General features: G+C 39.3%; 1 long non-coding RNA gene across 1 annotated transcript; it reads left to right on the plus strand.

Moving 5' to 3' along the window:
• Nucleotides 1-266: 266 nt before the first annotated feature.
• LOC110695619 lies at nt 267-3651 on the plus strand. The gene is made up of 3 exons (XR_002506134.1): nt 267-734; nt 1799-1957; nt 3062-3651. It is a non-coding gene; the product is annotated as an uncharacterized LOC110695619 (long non-coding RNA).
• Nucleotides 3652-11155: the final 7504 nt, after the last annotated feature.

Genomic DNA, 11155 nt, shown 5'->3' on the forward strand with positions numbered 1-11155 from the left:
CAACCCCTACCTCGAAGCTTAGTCGAGGCTAGACCAAAAGAACTTAGAGTATTAGAACTAAGGTATTCTCTTTTTGAGATCCCTTAAAGTTCACAACTCAAGTGTCTCTTCCCAATGCCAAATGATTGGTATTTATAGGGAACAAAGCTCTTGAATTCCAAGCTCCCATCAATGTGGGAGAGTTGGTAAAATCACTAATAGAAAAACATAAATGAGCACCGCAAAAAACCGGTGCGAAAAAAAATAGGTGAGACTGAAGGAAAGAGTATCGCACCGGTTCAAACCAAACCGGTGCGAAGATGGGTAAATCGCACCGGTGCGAATGCTATTGTATAAAACAATAAAAAAAATCGGGCCTTTATCTTCTCTCTCTCTTTCTGAGCTAATTTCTTCTTTCTTTCTCAATTCACTCTCCTTTTTTCTGAGCTCATTCCCTTCAATACTCAGCAACCCACACCAAGGATTCAACTCACTCACATCGCAGCCAGTTCGGGTTGCCGCCGATTCGAGCTTTGCTTTTCCTCTTTCGTGGTTCCTCTCCAACCTCTCCATTCAGGTGACTGTGTTGTGATGTGCTCCTGCTCTGCCTCTCGATTTCCCAGCAAAGCCCTACTCCGCCCACTATTTCCTTGCTGACTGCTGGATCTCAAGCCTTAGCCAGCGATACCTTTACTCAGATCTAACAACGATGGACTTCTATCACCCACAAATCCGATACTGGATACTCTAATAAGGTCGGTACGTGGGTTTTGCTGAGTTTTTTTTTTTTTTTTTTTTTTTTTTTTTTTTTTTTTTTCTGAAACCATTTGGGTAAAATCTCTGGAATTGTGGTTTTTTTTTTTTGTTGAATTATTGTGTTGGGAAGAAATTTATTTGTTAAGTAGGTATTTTGTGCCTTTTATGGGATTTTGTTGAATTTATGGGCTTTCTATCTCTTATTTGCTTTGATTTGAAATTACGGCGAAAACTGCAAAAATTTGATCTGAAATTTGATCGAGTTTGGGTACGGTTGGTGTTGATTTTGCGTCTGTGCAGTGGGTTTGCATGTGAAGATCTGAATTGTTTCTTCCCTTTGTCATTGTTTCGATTGGATTATCATTGTTTCTTGTGATTTTGTGCTCTAATTTTAATGGTTTTAGGGTTATTAGGTTCGAATATTATTATTATTACAGTATTTTAACCACTCTAAATGATCATAAGGTAATTGAAATAATTCAAAATTGGAATGAAGTTCAATCAGAACAATAAAACTTGCTTGTGAATTGGTGCCCTATTTTGTTTGTAATGGTTTTGTGAGTATAGTAGTATCTAATGTGATTTTGTTAATAATTTTGGATGTAAATTCATATGATTATGGGGGCTACAACGCACTTGCTTGTGAGTTGGAGCTGCTGTGATGTGTGGTGTGATTGTGTGTTGGTGTGGAGGCTGTCTTGTTGCTTAAATTGAAATTACAGGCTGCTGTGTGTGAGGAGCAGAGTAGGGTCAGTGAGGGAGTTGTGTAACTGTGTTTCGTCTATTTTATTTGATTCATATGCCACGTATCTCTGCACACATGCCATGTATTTTATTTGAGATGTTAACTGGGTTGCGAGCAGTTGATTTAATATAGCTGTTTGTGCTTTTTATTTACTTTTGTACAGCATGTTAACTATTGCTGTTTAGTATATCAAACCTTAATTTGTAATCCACTTTGATGAATTTCTGATCCCTATTTAGTCTTATCATCGTGGAATATGGTGAAACTTTCTTTTCTTTATAAAGAATTATTTGATTTGTTATTTATGTCACTTTGTAGGATGTTCCAGCTGATCAATCATGAGACGAGCAATCGGTGGAAGAAGATGAGGGCTGTGATCATTCATATGTCCTCAAAGATGATATTGGCTATGTGTGCCAAGTATGCGGAGTCATTCAGAGGGCTATTGAGACTATATTTGATTTCCAGTACATAAAGGTTTCAAATAGTTTTAATATTTTTTTCATTTCTAATCACTTATATATCTATATGAAGCTAGATCTTTTCTCTTTACTGTTTGATGTATGGATGACTATGAGTCTGATTTTGTCCTTGATTACTCAAGCTGTTACTTCACTGGACACTTTTGTGGTTATTTGATCAAATTTAGTTTGTTGGGCACTCAACAAGAACTTTGATTTGATGATTTAGTCCATTAAACGTGTCTATAATTCAAATATTGCCTGCTTTTGAGACAAATCTCTAGTTAAAACGACAATTGAGTTAAAGGAAGAGACTATTGTGTCTGTAATTTGTTTATCTATAGTTTTTGGGATGTAGAGATTTAGTTATAGTAACATTAGTAAGCCAAAAAATCTTTTGGAGTTTCTCATTAGTCCCTTGGGGAAATATCTGAGAGATAATTTTGTAACTCCTTGGTCAGATGGGTTGGTGATTATGTATTGACAAGAAACACTTTCAATTCTTAAGTTTAAGTGTATTTAGCAGTATCCAATTGCATTTTATAATTGGTTAAATTGTAGAACAGAACATTATGTCATCCTACAGTTCTACAAAATCTTGTTTTGGCTGAAGATATGTGATTGTTAGAATCCTACACTCAAATCGTGACACATATAGTAATAAATATGGTATTTATCTTGACTATCTACACCTCTACATTCTTAAAGTTTACTGGATCAATTTGCGATCTTAATACTTGAATTTTTCTGTGCGGATGTTACTTTGATGGATTAAGTATCTGTGGTTGTTAACTGTATATGACATTTTGACATAGGCATGGAGGCACTTATTTTGAAACTTTCAGTTTATGCTAATGCAAAGCCTGACACCTGGCGGGACACGGGACACGGGACACATACCTGTGTCAGACGAAATTCATCTATGATAACTGATCAATTCCTTTTTTGATTTTATATTAAAACATTTTACAGCTCTATGGTGGTGTCTGTCAGTATCAATATAATCATATTGGCTTCTGTTTTCTGGATTGGTGTTCTGCTAAAAGTTCTTATGCCTTGTACTTATGAAATGGTGCCATTTGCTTTTCATGACACTCATATAAACTTCTCTTTACATCAGGCTGCTCGGGTGAGAAGTTACAGGTCTGATTCTTGTTCTAACAGAGAGAATGATGACACCGACTTCATCTGGGATTAAGCTGCCTGGACATGATTTGGCCATGACTGAAACCTCTGCTCATCCTAGGCATTAAAAGCAATTGAAAGGAGGGAATGTTGAGAGCAAATTTTTTGATCTTGTTGAATACACCCTTCAGCAGGATGAAGACTGGAAAAGAAAGGAGGCTGTCATCAAAGATCTGAGGGAGATGACAAGCAAGGTATTGCACTACTACAGGGGTGACTTCTTGGATGATCTTCCTGGACTTGTAGACTTCACTGTTGTTCTCAGTCTGATTGAAGTTGATAAGATGAATAAGAGGGAAAAAACAAAATTCAGGAAAACCTCATTGGGTTGTGCAGTCTACACTCACCCAAAGCTCAAACTTTTTTCAGACAATAATCCTGGTTTTGAAAAACGTTTATTTGTGTGTAACCTTATATTTTATTTTATTGGATGAAAATTGTAATTACAGCTTTTTTAATGAAAATATGTAACTTTATATATATGTTAGTGTTTATATATCAATTTAAGTGTAAATAATGCAAATAATTTTTTTTTTGTTTTTGTTTTTGGGGCATTAAGGGCACCGATTTTGGCATCGAACCGGTGCCAATTGTTTTTTTAATAGTTTTGGGCCATTTAGGGCACCGGTTTTGAACCCGAATCGGTGTCAATTGTTCTTAAATACCAAAAAAAAAAAAATATGTGACAGTGTTTTTAGCACCGGTTAACCGGTGCTAAAACTAAGAATTGCCACCGGTTTTAAATCGGTGCTAAAGTTTTTTTTTTTTGGCATCCCTCAAATCTAAACCGGTTGAAACCGATGCTAAAGGGGGGTTTTGAACCGATGCGCATTTCATACTTTCTACTAGTGAATGCATTTATTCAATTGAATTTTAATTCAAAAATTAAATTAAAATGCAAATGAATCAACAAATGACAAGTTTCAAGTGGTGAGCAAGGGGTTAGGTGAGGACCACAAGGGGGGGGGGACCACCCTACCCTTGCTACCCAAGCAAACCCTCACACACATGCTCTCGCACGCACAACCAATAACACGCAAGAGCTGCCACACGCACAAGCTGTGGCTGGCATTGGCGCAAGGCCTAGTTGGCTGCCAGCCTTGCTGTGTGGCACAGCTAGCACACGCACAGGCCAGCTTGCGGGCTGGGCCTCGTGCCGTGCGGTATTGCTGCACGCATGGCCTAGCATGCTAGCTAGACCCTCATTGCCCCACAAGGTAGCTGCTGCCACGCCCTTGCTGGCCCAGCTATGCGAGCTGGTGCTAGGTTGCGTGCGCCTAGGCGCACCAGCCCCGCAAGCATGCTTAGCCAGGAAGCCTAGCACACGCATGCATGCTTGGCTTGCGGCACACCCATGCATTGCGGTTGGTGCCTTATGCTAGCCTAGCCTTCGCATGGCTAGGCCAATGCGAAGCTACGACTTAGCTTAAATTTGTCGTTAGCTTGATATCTCGTCTCATCGAATTCCAAATTCGACTCGACTTGCGACGCTCGGTTTTGACGCTCTAAGCTCGATATCCGACGTCTTTGTTCGTAATACTCTATTGACTCATTTAATCCTTTAGATTAATTCGTCGTTTCGATTCAGTTACTCGATTGGGTGTGACCGGCAAGGTTTAGTCAAGATTAAGCTGTAATATTAGTTATGCATTAATATTACTGATCGGAAGCGGCCTCCAGCTAAGCATTCCGATCACTTGGCCTCACTGAATAATTAGCTTTCTAATAATTCTGAACCCTTTATTGGAATAATACACTTGTTCAAAGGACACTATTCCTTTCATCTGCCACATTTCAAAGATGTATGATGTCAATCTTTAGTGGTATGACTGAGGATGAGATAGAGGTCTTTATGGATGATTTCTCCGTTAGGGGAACCGCCTATGAAGATTGTCTATCCAATTTATCTCGTTGCTTGGAAAGATGTGAGAGGGCTAACCTCGTGTTAAATTAGGAAAAGTGCCATTTTATGGTAGAGAGTGGAATTGTTCTTGGGCACAAAGTCTCCTATGCCGGCATCGAGGTGGATAGAGCCAAGGTGGAGGTCATTGAGAAACTCCCTCGCCCTACAAATGTAAAGGAAGTGAGGTCCGTTCTTGGCCACCCCGGGTTCTATCGTCGTTTTATTTCTTTGATTGCTAAGCCACTCACATCTCTCTTGTAACAGGATAAAGAATTTGTCTTTGATGAAGCTTGTCATGAGTCATTTTGTAGGTTGAAAAAGGCTCTTTGCACCGCCCCCATAGTCCAAGGACCGGATTGGTCTCTACCGTTGGAGCCAATGTGTGATGCCAGTGACGAGGCCATTGGATCGGTCTTAGGACAAAGAAAGGATGGGAAACTTCACGTTATTCACTACTTGTCCAAGACTCTCAACGATGCTCAACGGAATTATACAACTATCGAGAAGAAGTTCTTGGCGGTTATTCACTCATTTGTGAAATTTAGAACCTACCTCATTGGTTCTAGGACAATAGTGTATACTGATCACTCGGCTCTCAAATATTTGATAAGCAAGAAGGAGGATAAACCGAGGTTGTTGAGATGGGTTTTGGTCCTTCAAGACTTTGATTACAAAATGAGAGATAAGAAGGGAGCCAAAAACGTGGTGGTGGAACACCTTTCTAGGTTGGGAGGTGCAAGAATACATGAAGACGATTTTCTAATTGAAGATACCCTAATGGATGATGTCTTATATGCTCTTGAGGCAAAATCGAAGCCTTGGTATGCGGATATTGTGAACTACTTGGCTTTTAGTGCCATACCTCCGGATTTCACTCATCAACAACGTCGAAGGCTCAAGAATGAAGCAAAGAGGTATATATGGCATGACCCCATTTTGTTAAAGAGAGGGGTTGATTGTTTATTTAGAAGATGCGTCCCCAATGATGAGTTTCAAAGTGTTCTTCATATGTGCCATTCCTATCCTTGTGTTTGTCATATGAGTGCTCAAAAGACCGTTTCAAAGGTTTTGCAAAGCATGCTCCTTTGGCCTTCTCTATTTAAAGACGCTTGACAATTTGTCAAAACATGTGATAGGTGTCAAAGGGCGGGGAACATCTCTAGGAGGGATGAAATGCCTCAAACCCTAATCCTTGAGCTTGAAGTTTTCGATGTTTGGGCAATAGACTTCATGGGGCCCTTCATATCTTCTCATTGGAACAAATACATCTTGGTAGCCGTAGATTATGTTTCGAAATGGGCGGAAGTCGTGGCTTCTCCTACAAATGATTCCAAGGTTGTTGTGAACTTATTTAAAAAGGTGATCTTTCCGAGGTTTGGTGTCCCTAGGGCTATCATTAGTGATGGGGGGTCACATTTCAAGCATCACACTTTCACTAGACTTCTCGATAAGTATGGTGTATCTCACAAACGAGGGCTTTCTTACCACCCTCAAACAAGTGGTCAAGCGGAGATAACCAATAGGGAGCTTAAGGTCATCTTGGAAAAGACGGTGGCAAGAACAAGAAAGGATGATTGGTCCTCCAAGCTCATTAACTCTTTGTGGGCTTATAGGACCGCCTTCAAGACCCCTATAGGGACTACTCCCTATAAGCTTGTTTATGGGAAGAATTTCCATTTACCCGTGGGGATGGAGCACCGAACGCATTGGGAAATCAAGCAAATTAAGTTGATCTCCATCTTGCGGGTGAGCAAAGGCTTCTAGAGCTTCACGAGTTGGAAGAGTTAAGAATGAATGCTTATGATAGTGCAAGCATATACAAAGTAAGGACCAAGGCTTGGCACGTTGCTCAAATTGTCAAGAAGGAATTTGTCAAAGGCCAAAAGGTTCTCCTTTACAACTCTCGCTTGAAGCTTTTTCCGGGCAAGCTAAGATCAAGATAGAGTGGGCCATTCGTCATCACAAAAGTGTTTCCCTATGGTGCTTTCGAGATTTCTAATGAAGCGTACCCTCCATTCAAAGTGAATGGGCACCGCCTAAAGCCTTATTATGAAGATCACCCCATCGACAAGCCGGTTTCTACTATCCTCATTGATGTACATCACGCATTTGATCCTCCTTGATTTGACTCAAGGAGCGTCGAGCTAACGACGTAAACCAAAAGCGCTTCCGGGAGGCAACCCGAGTTTCTAACCCTCTTCTACTCATCAGTTTTCTTGATGTTTTACTTCGTCTTTCTACAACTTTGGATTGATGGTTTTGTGTGTATTTGGTTTGTGTTGGTGTTCTTGTTTGTCTTGGCTTCAAAGGGAATGCATTTTTCCATGTTCATTTGGCATGATTGTGTGGTATTTTAATGTGTTTTGATGAGAAGTTTTGTGCAAATTTTGAAGAATTAAGGATTTTGGGGTAATTCGATCGAACTCCATATAGCTTCGGCCCTACTTTTCAAAAGTTTGACCGAACCTCACAAGAGTTCGGCCGCTCCTGCTCTAGAATTGAAATTGGGTTGCAATCTGATTGTTTTTGTAAAAACTAGATGGTTCAACCGAACTCCTTATAGATTCGGTTAAATTTTTGGAAAAGTTTGACCGAACCATCTGGAGTTCAGCCGCTCCTATTTTGGAAATAAAAATGGATTGCAATCTGCCAGATTTTCGGAAATTTGGATGTTCGACCAAACTTTTCAAAAGTTTGGTCGAACCTGTGAACGTCTGACCGAACTTCTTCATAGTTTGGCCGAACCTTTGTCGCGCTGCTCCCAGTTTAAAAAAAAAAGAAAGAGAGCAGCATCTTCTTCATTTTCCCCCTTTTATTTTCGGCACTTTCTTTCTCTTCTCTTCTCCTTCTCACTCTAAAACTCCATTGTCACCCCTCCTCCAACTTTAAATCACCATAAAAATCACTCCAATCTCCCTCTTTCTTACTTATTTTTCATCCACTACTCAATTTCTACAATCTCTTCAATTTTTCCCCGATTTCTAGGGTTTGAGTGACTTGAAAGTTTTGGATTTCTACTTGCTTCCAATTAATTGTGGTATGGTTATTCTATCTCACTACTAGAAATAGGTCGTTTTTCGACGGGATCGTTCCGACAGACCTACAATTCCGTCAGAAATTTCGAATTTTTCGATAAATTTGGATCCGTCAGAATATTCCGTTGGAAAAGGTACCTGATGGAAGTTCCCTCGGAAATATTCCGACGGATTTAAATTCTGTTAGAACTAAATGCTTCCGATGGAATATTCTCTCGGAAAATAGCTTTCGACGGAATATTCCGTCGAAAGCATTTAATTTCGACGAAATTTATTTCCGCTGGAACAGGTTAAAACAACATAGGATCCAACATTGTTATTCACGAAACTAGGAACAGAGGAGAGAGAAAAAAAGAACGGGAGAAAGAGAAAGAGAAAGACAAAGAGAAAGAGGAAGAAAGAGGAAAAGCGCTCCCAGTTTTGCCGCCACCGCCGGGTTCCACGCACCGCCCTGGCCGCCGTTTGGTAGGCGAAGTTAGTTTTGTGACTTTTTTTTCTGGATCTCTAACCCTCACCACCGCCGTTTCCGCAGCCACCGCCGATCACCGCTGCCACTAAAGCAAGGTTCGGCCGAACACCGGTGGTTAGTGTTGTTTTTGTTGTTTTTTAATTTTTTTTTTAAAAACCGATGAAACCCTAACTGTAGAAGTTCTTCGCAGCCACCACTGACGCCACCTTCGACCTCCTCCCCTCCGTCGCCGCGACCAGAACCACCACAAATTCCGGTAAGTCCTCCTAATCTTGAGAATTTAACCTGCCTTCCTTTGAGGATTTCCATTGCTTTGGTGTTTGGTGATTTATGTTTAAGCGTAGATGTTTGAGTGAAAGACACTGTTGGGGTGAAATGAAGAGTGAGGAACATAATCATTTAGTTGAGGCATCTTTTGCTTGTTGGCTGATCTGCTCTTTGTGTTATGAGTTATGACTAAGTTGACGTCTCTTGGGTTGCTTAAATTCAATTACTTGTATTAGCTTTGCTGATTTGTATTTCGAAGATGGCTCTAATGTCCGTTTACTGCTTAACTTAATTACCTTGCCATTGGCATGAAGCTGTCAAATTTTTTTGTTCTTGTTTATCTAGGTTTCCTAGTGATTTGATGAAAGGATGGTTTTTTGGCCAAATTGCCTGTTAAGGTCATGATAGTGCTCCTAGTAGTTTTTAATTTTCAATGAGTTAATTTCCTCCACCCCTTATTTTGTAGCCACCACCGACGCCGCTTCCACCGAGCTTGCCGTGCAGCCACCACCGAGGTTATATCTACTCATAGTGAGTTCCTTTTCCACTTTTGTTTCAATTTAATATAATTTTGGTATAATAATAAACCCTTTTATATTTTTTTTTGTCTTTAATTTTTGTGTAGGATTTGTACAATTAGTTGGTTTAATTGTCACATTACAAACCCTAATACAATGCATGTTAGATTATTTAGGGTATTTTAATATAATGTATGTTAGTTTAGTTTAGTTTTATGTAATGTATGTTAGTTTAGTTTAATATTATGATATGTTAGTTTGGTTTGGTTTAGTTTAGTATGATATATGTTAGATTACTTTAGTTTAATATAATGTAGTTTAGTTTTGTTAAGTTTTATGTAATGTATGTTATTTTGGTTTAATATTATGATATTTTAGTTTAGTTTGGTTTTGTTTGATTTGGTTTATTTGAATATTATGATATTATGATATTATGATATGTTAGTTTTATTTAGATTAATTATGATATATTTGTTTAATGTAATGTATGTTAGTTTAGTTTATATATATTTAAATAAATCATTCGCATAATCATATGCCTAGATACCCGTTCAAGGCATACACATTAGGAGTATGTCTTGAATAGTCCCCGGTTAGGACTGTCCTTGTACCCTCATTCTCACTTAGGTGGTGAATGTATGCCTTGTTATTGATTCTAGGGAATATCCTACCTTCTAATTTCTCTACAATGTTCTCTGGGTACATATGTAGGTGTGTTTAGTCGCTATTGTGTACTTGGAGAACTGTAGGGAAATGCTTGCGGATTTTCTGTAGAATTGAAAACCTGGCTTACATTCACTAGTGAGATTAACGTACAAGGAAGGATTAGGTTGGAGTGATAAGGATCCTTTGGAAGCATTTCAAATCTCATTTGCATTTCCACAACACTTTGATAAATAATGAATAGAAAATACGCTTTGTGACTAATGTGATTATACATATGCGTGAGTTGTGTAGAAGTTGTGATCATGAAACGAACAGAACGTAGTTAGATGTATGAAAGGAAGGTTGGGCTTTCTGTTAATCCAGTGTTCGTGAAAGGGGTTGATGAATTCATTTAGTACGTCAAAGATCATCCCAAGAGTAGTAACCCGAATGAAGTTAGGTGTCCATGTTTTAAATGTAAGAACAAACGGCTTTGGGATGCACGGAAACGGTTAAAATTCATCTGTATTGCAAGGGTTTTAAATCTAATTACTATGAGTGGATGTGTCACGGGGAAGGGTTTCCGGGAGTTCCTAAACGGCGGTCTAATGAATATCGTGAAATGATTTTCAATGCTTTTGATCATACTTAAGATCAAGGGCATTCTGAGCAGGCTAGTGTTTCATCAGAGGAGGAGGCTAATGCACAAGCTAAGCATTTTCTCGATTTGTTGAAGGCTTCTGAAAGACCATTATACGAAGGGAGTTCATTGTCTGTGTTAGAGATGGCTGCTAGAATCACTAGTCTAAAGTGCGAGTATAATTTGCCCCACAAATGTGTTGATGGGTTTGCTTCTTTGCTCAGTGAAGCGATTCCTAACAACAACCATATGGCTGACACATTCTATGAGGTGAAGAAGATTGTGAAGGGGTTGGAACTGCCTCATGAAAAGATTCATGCATGCCTGAAAGGATATATGTTGTTTTGGAAGGATGATGCTCAGCTGTCACATGTAGGGTGTGTGCCAGAGACCGATACAAGTAGACTTCTAAAGGTAGCCTAGTGCCTTTGAATGTTCTGTTTTATTTCCCGATCACACCCAGGTTGTAAAGGCTCTTTATAACCAAGAAAATTTCGGAAGAAATGACATGACATTCTAAAAATCCTCGAGTTCAAGGCACAATGGCACGCC

Source organism: Chenopodium quinoa, unplaced genomic scaffold (assembly GCF_001683475.1).
Source record: "Chenopodium quinoa cultivar QQ74 unplaced genomic scaffold, ASM168347v1, whole genome shotgun sequence".
NCBI lineage: Eukaryota > Viridiplantae > Streptophyta > Magnoliopsida > Caryophyllales > Amaranthaceae > Chenopodium > Chenopodium quinoa.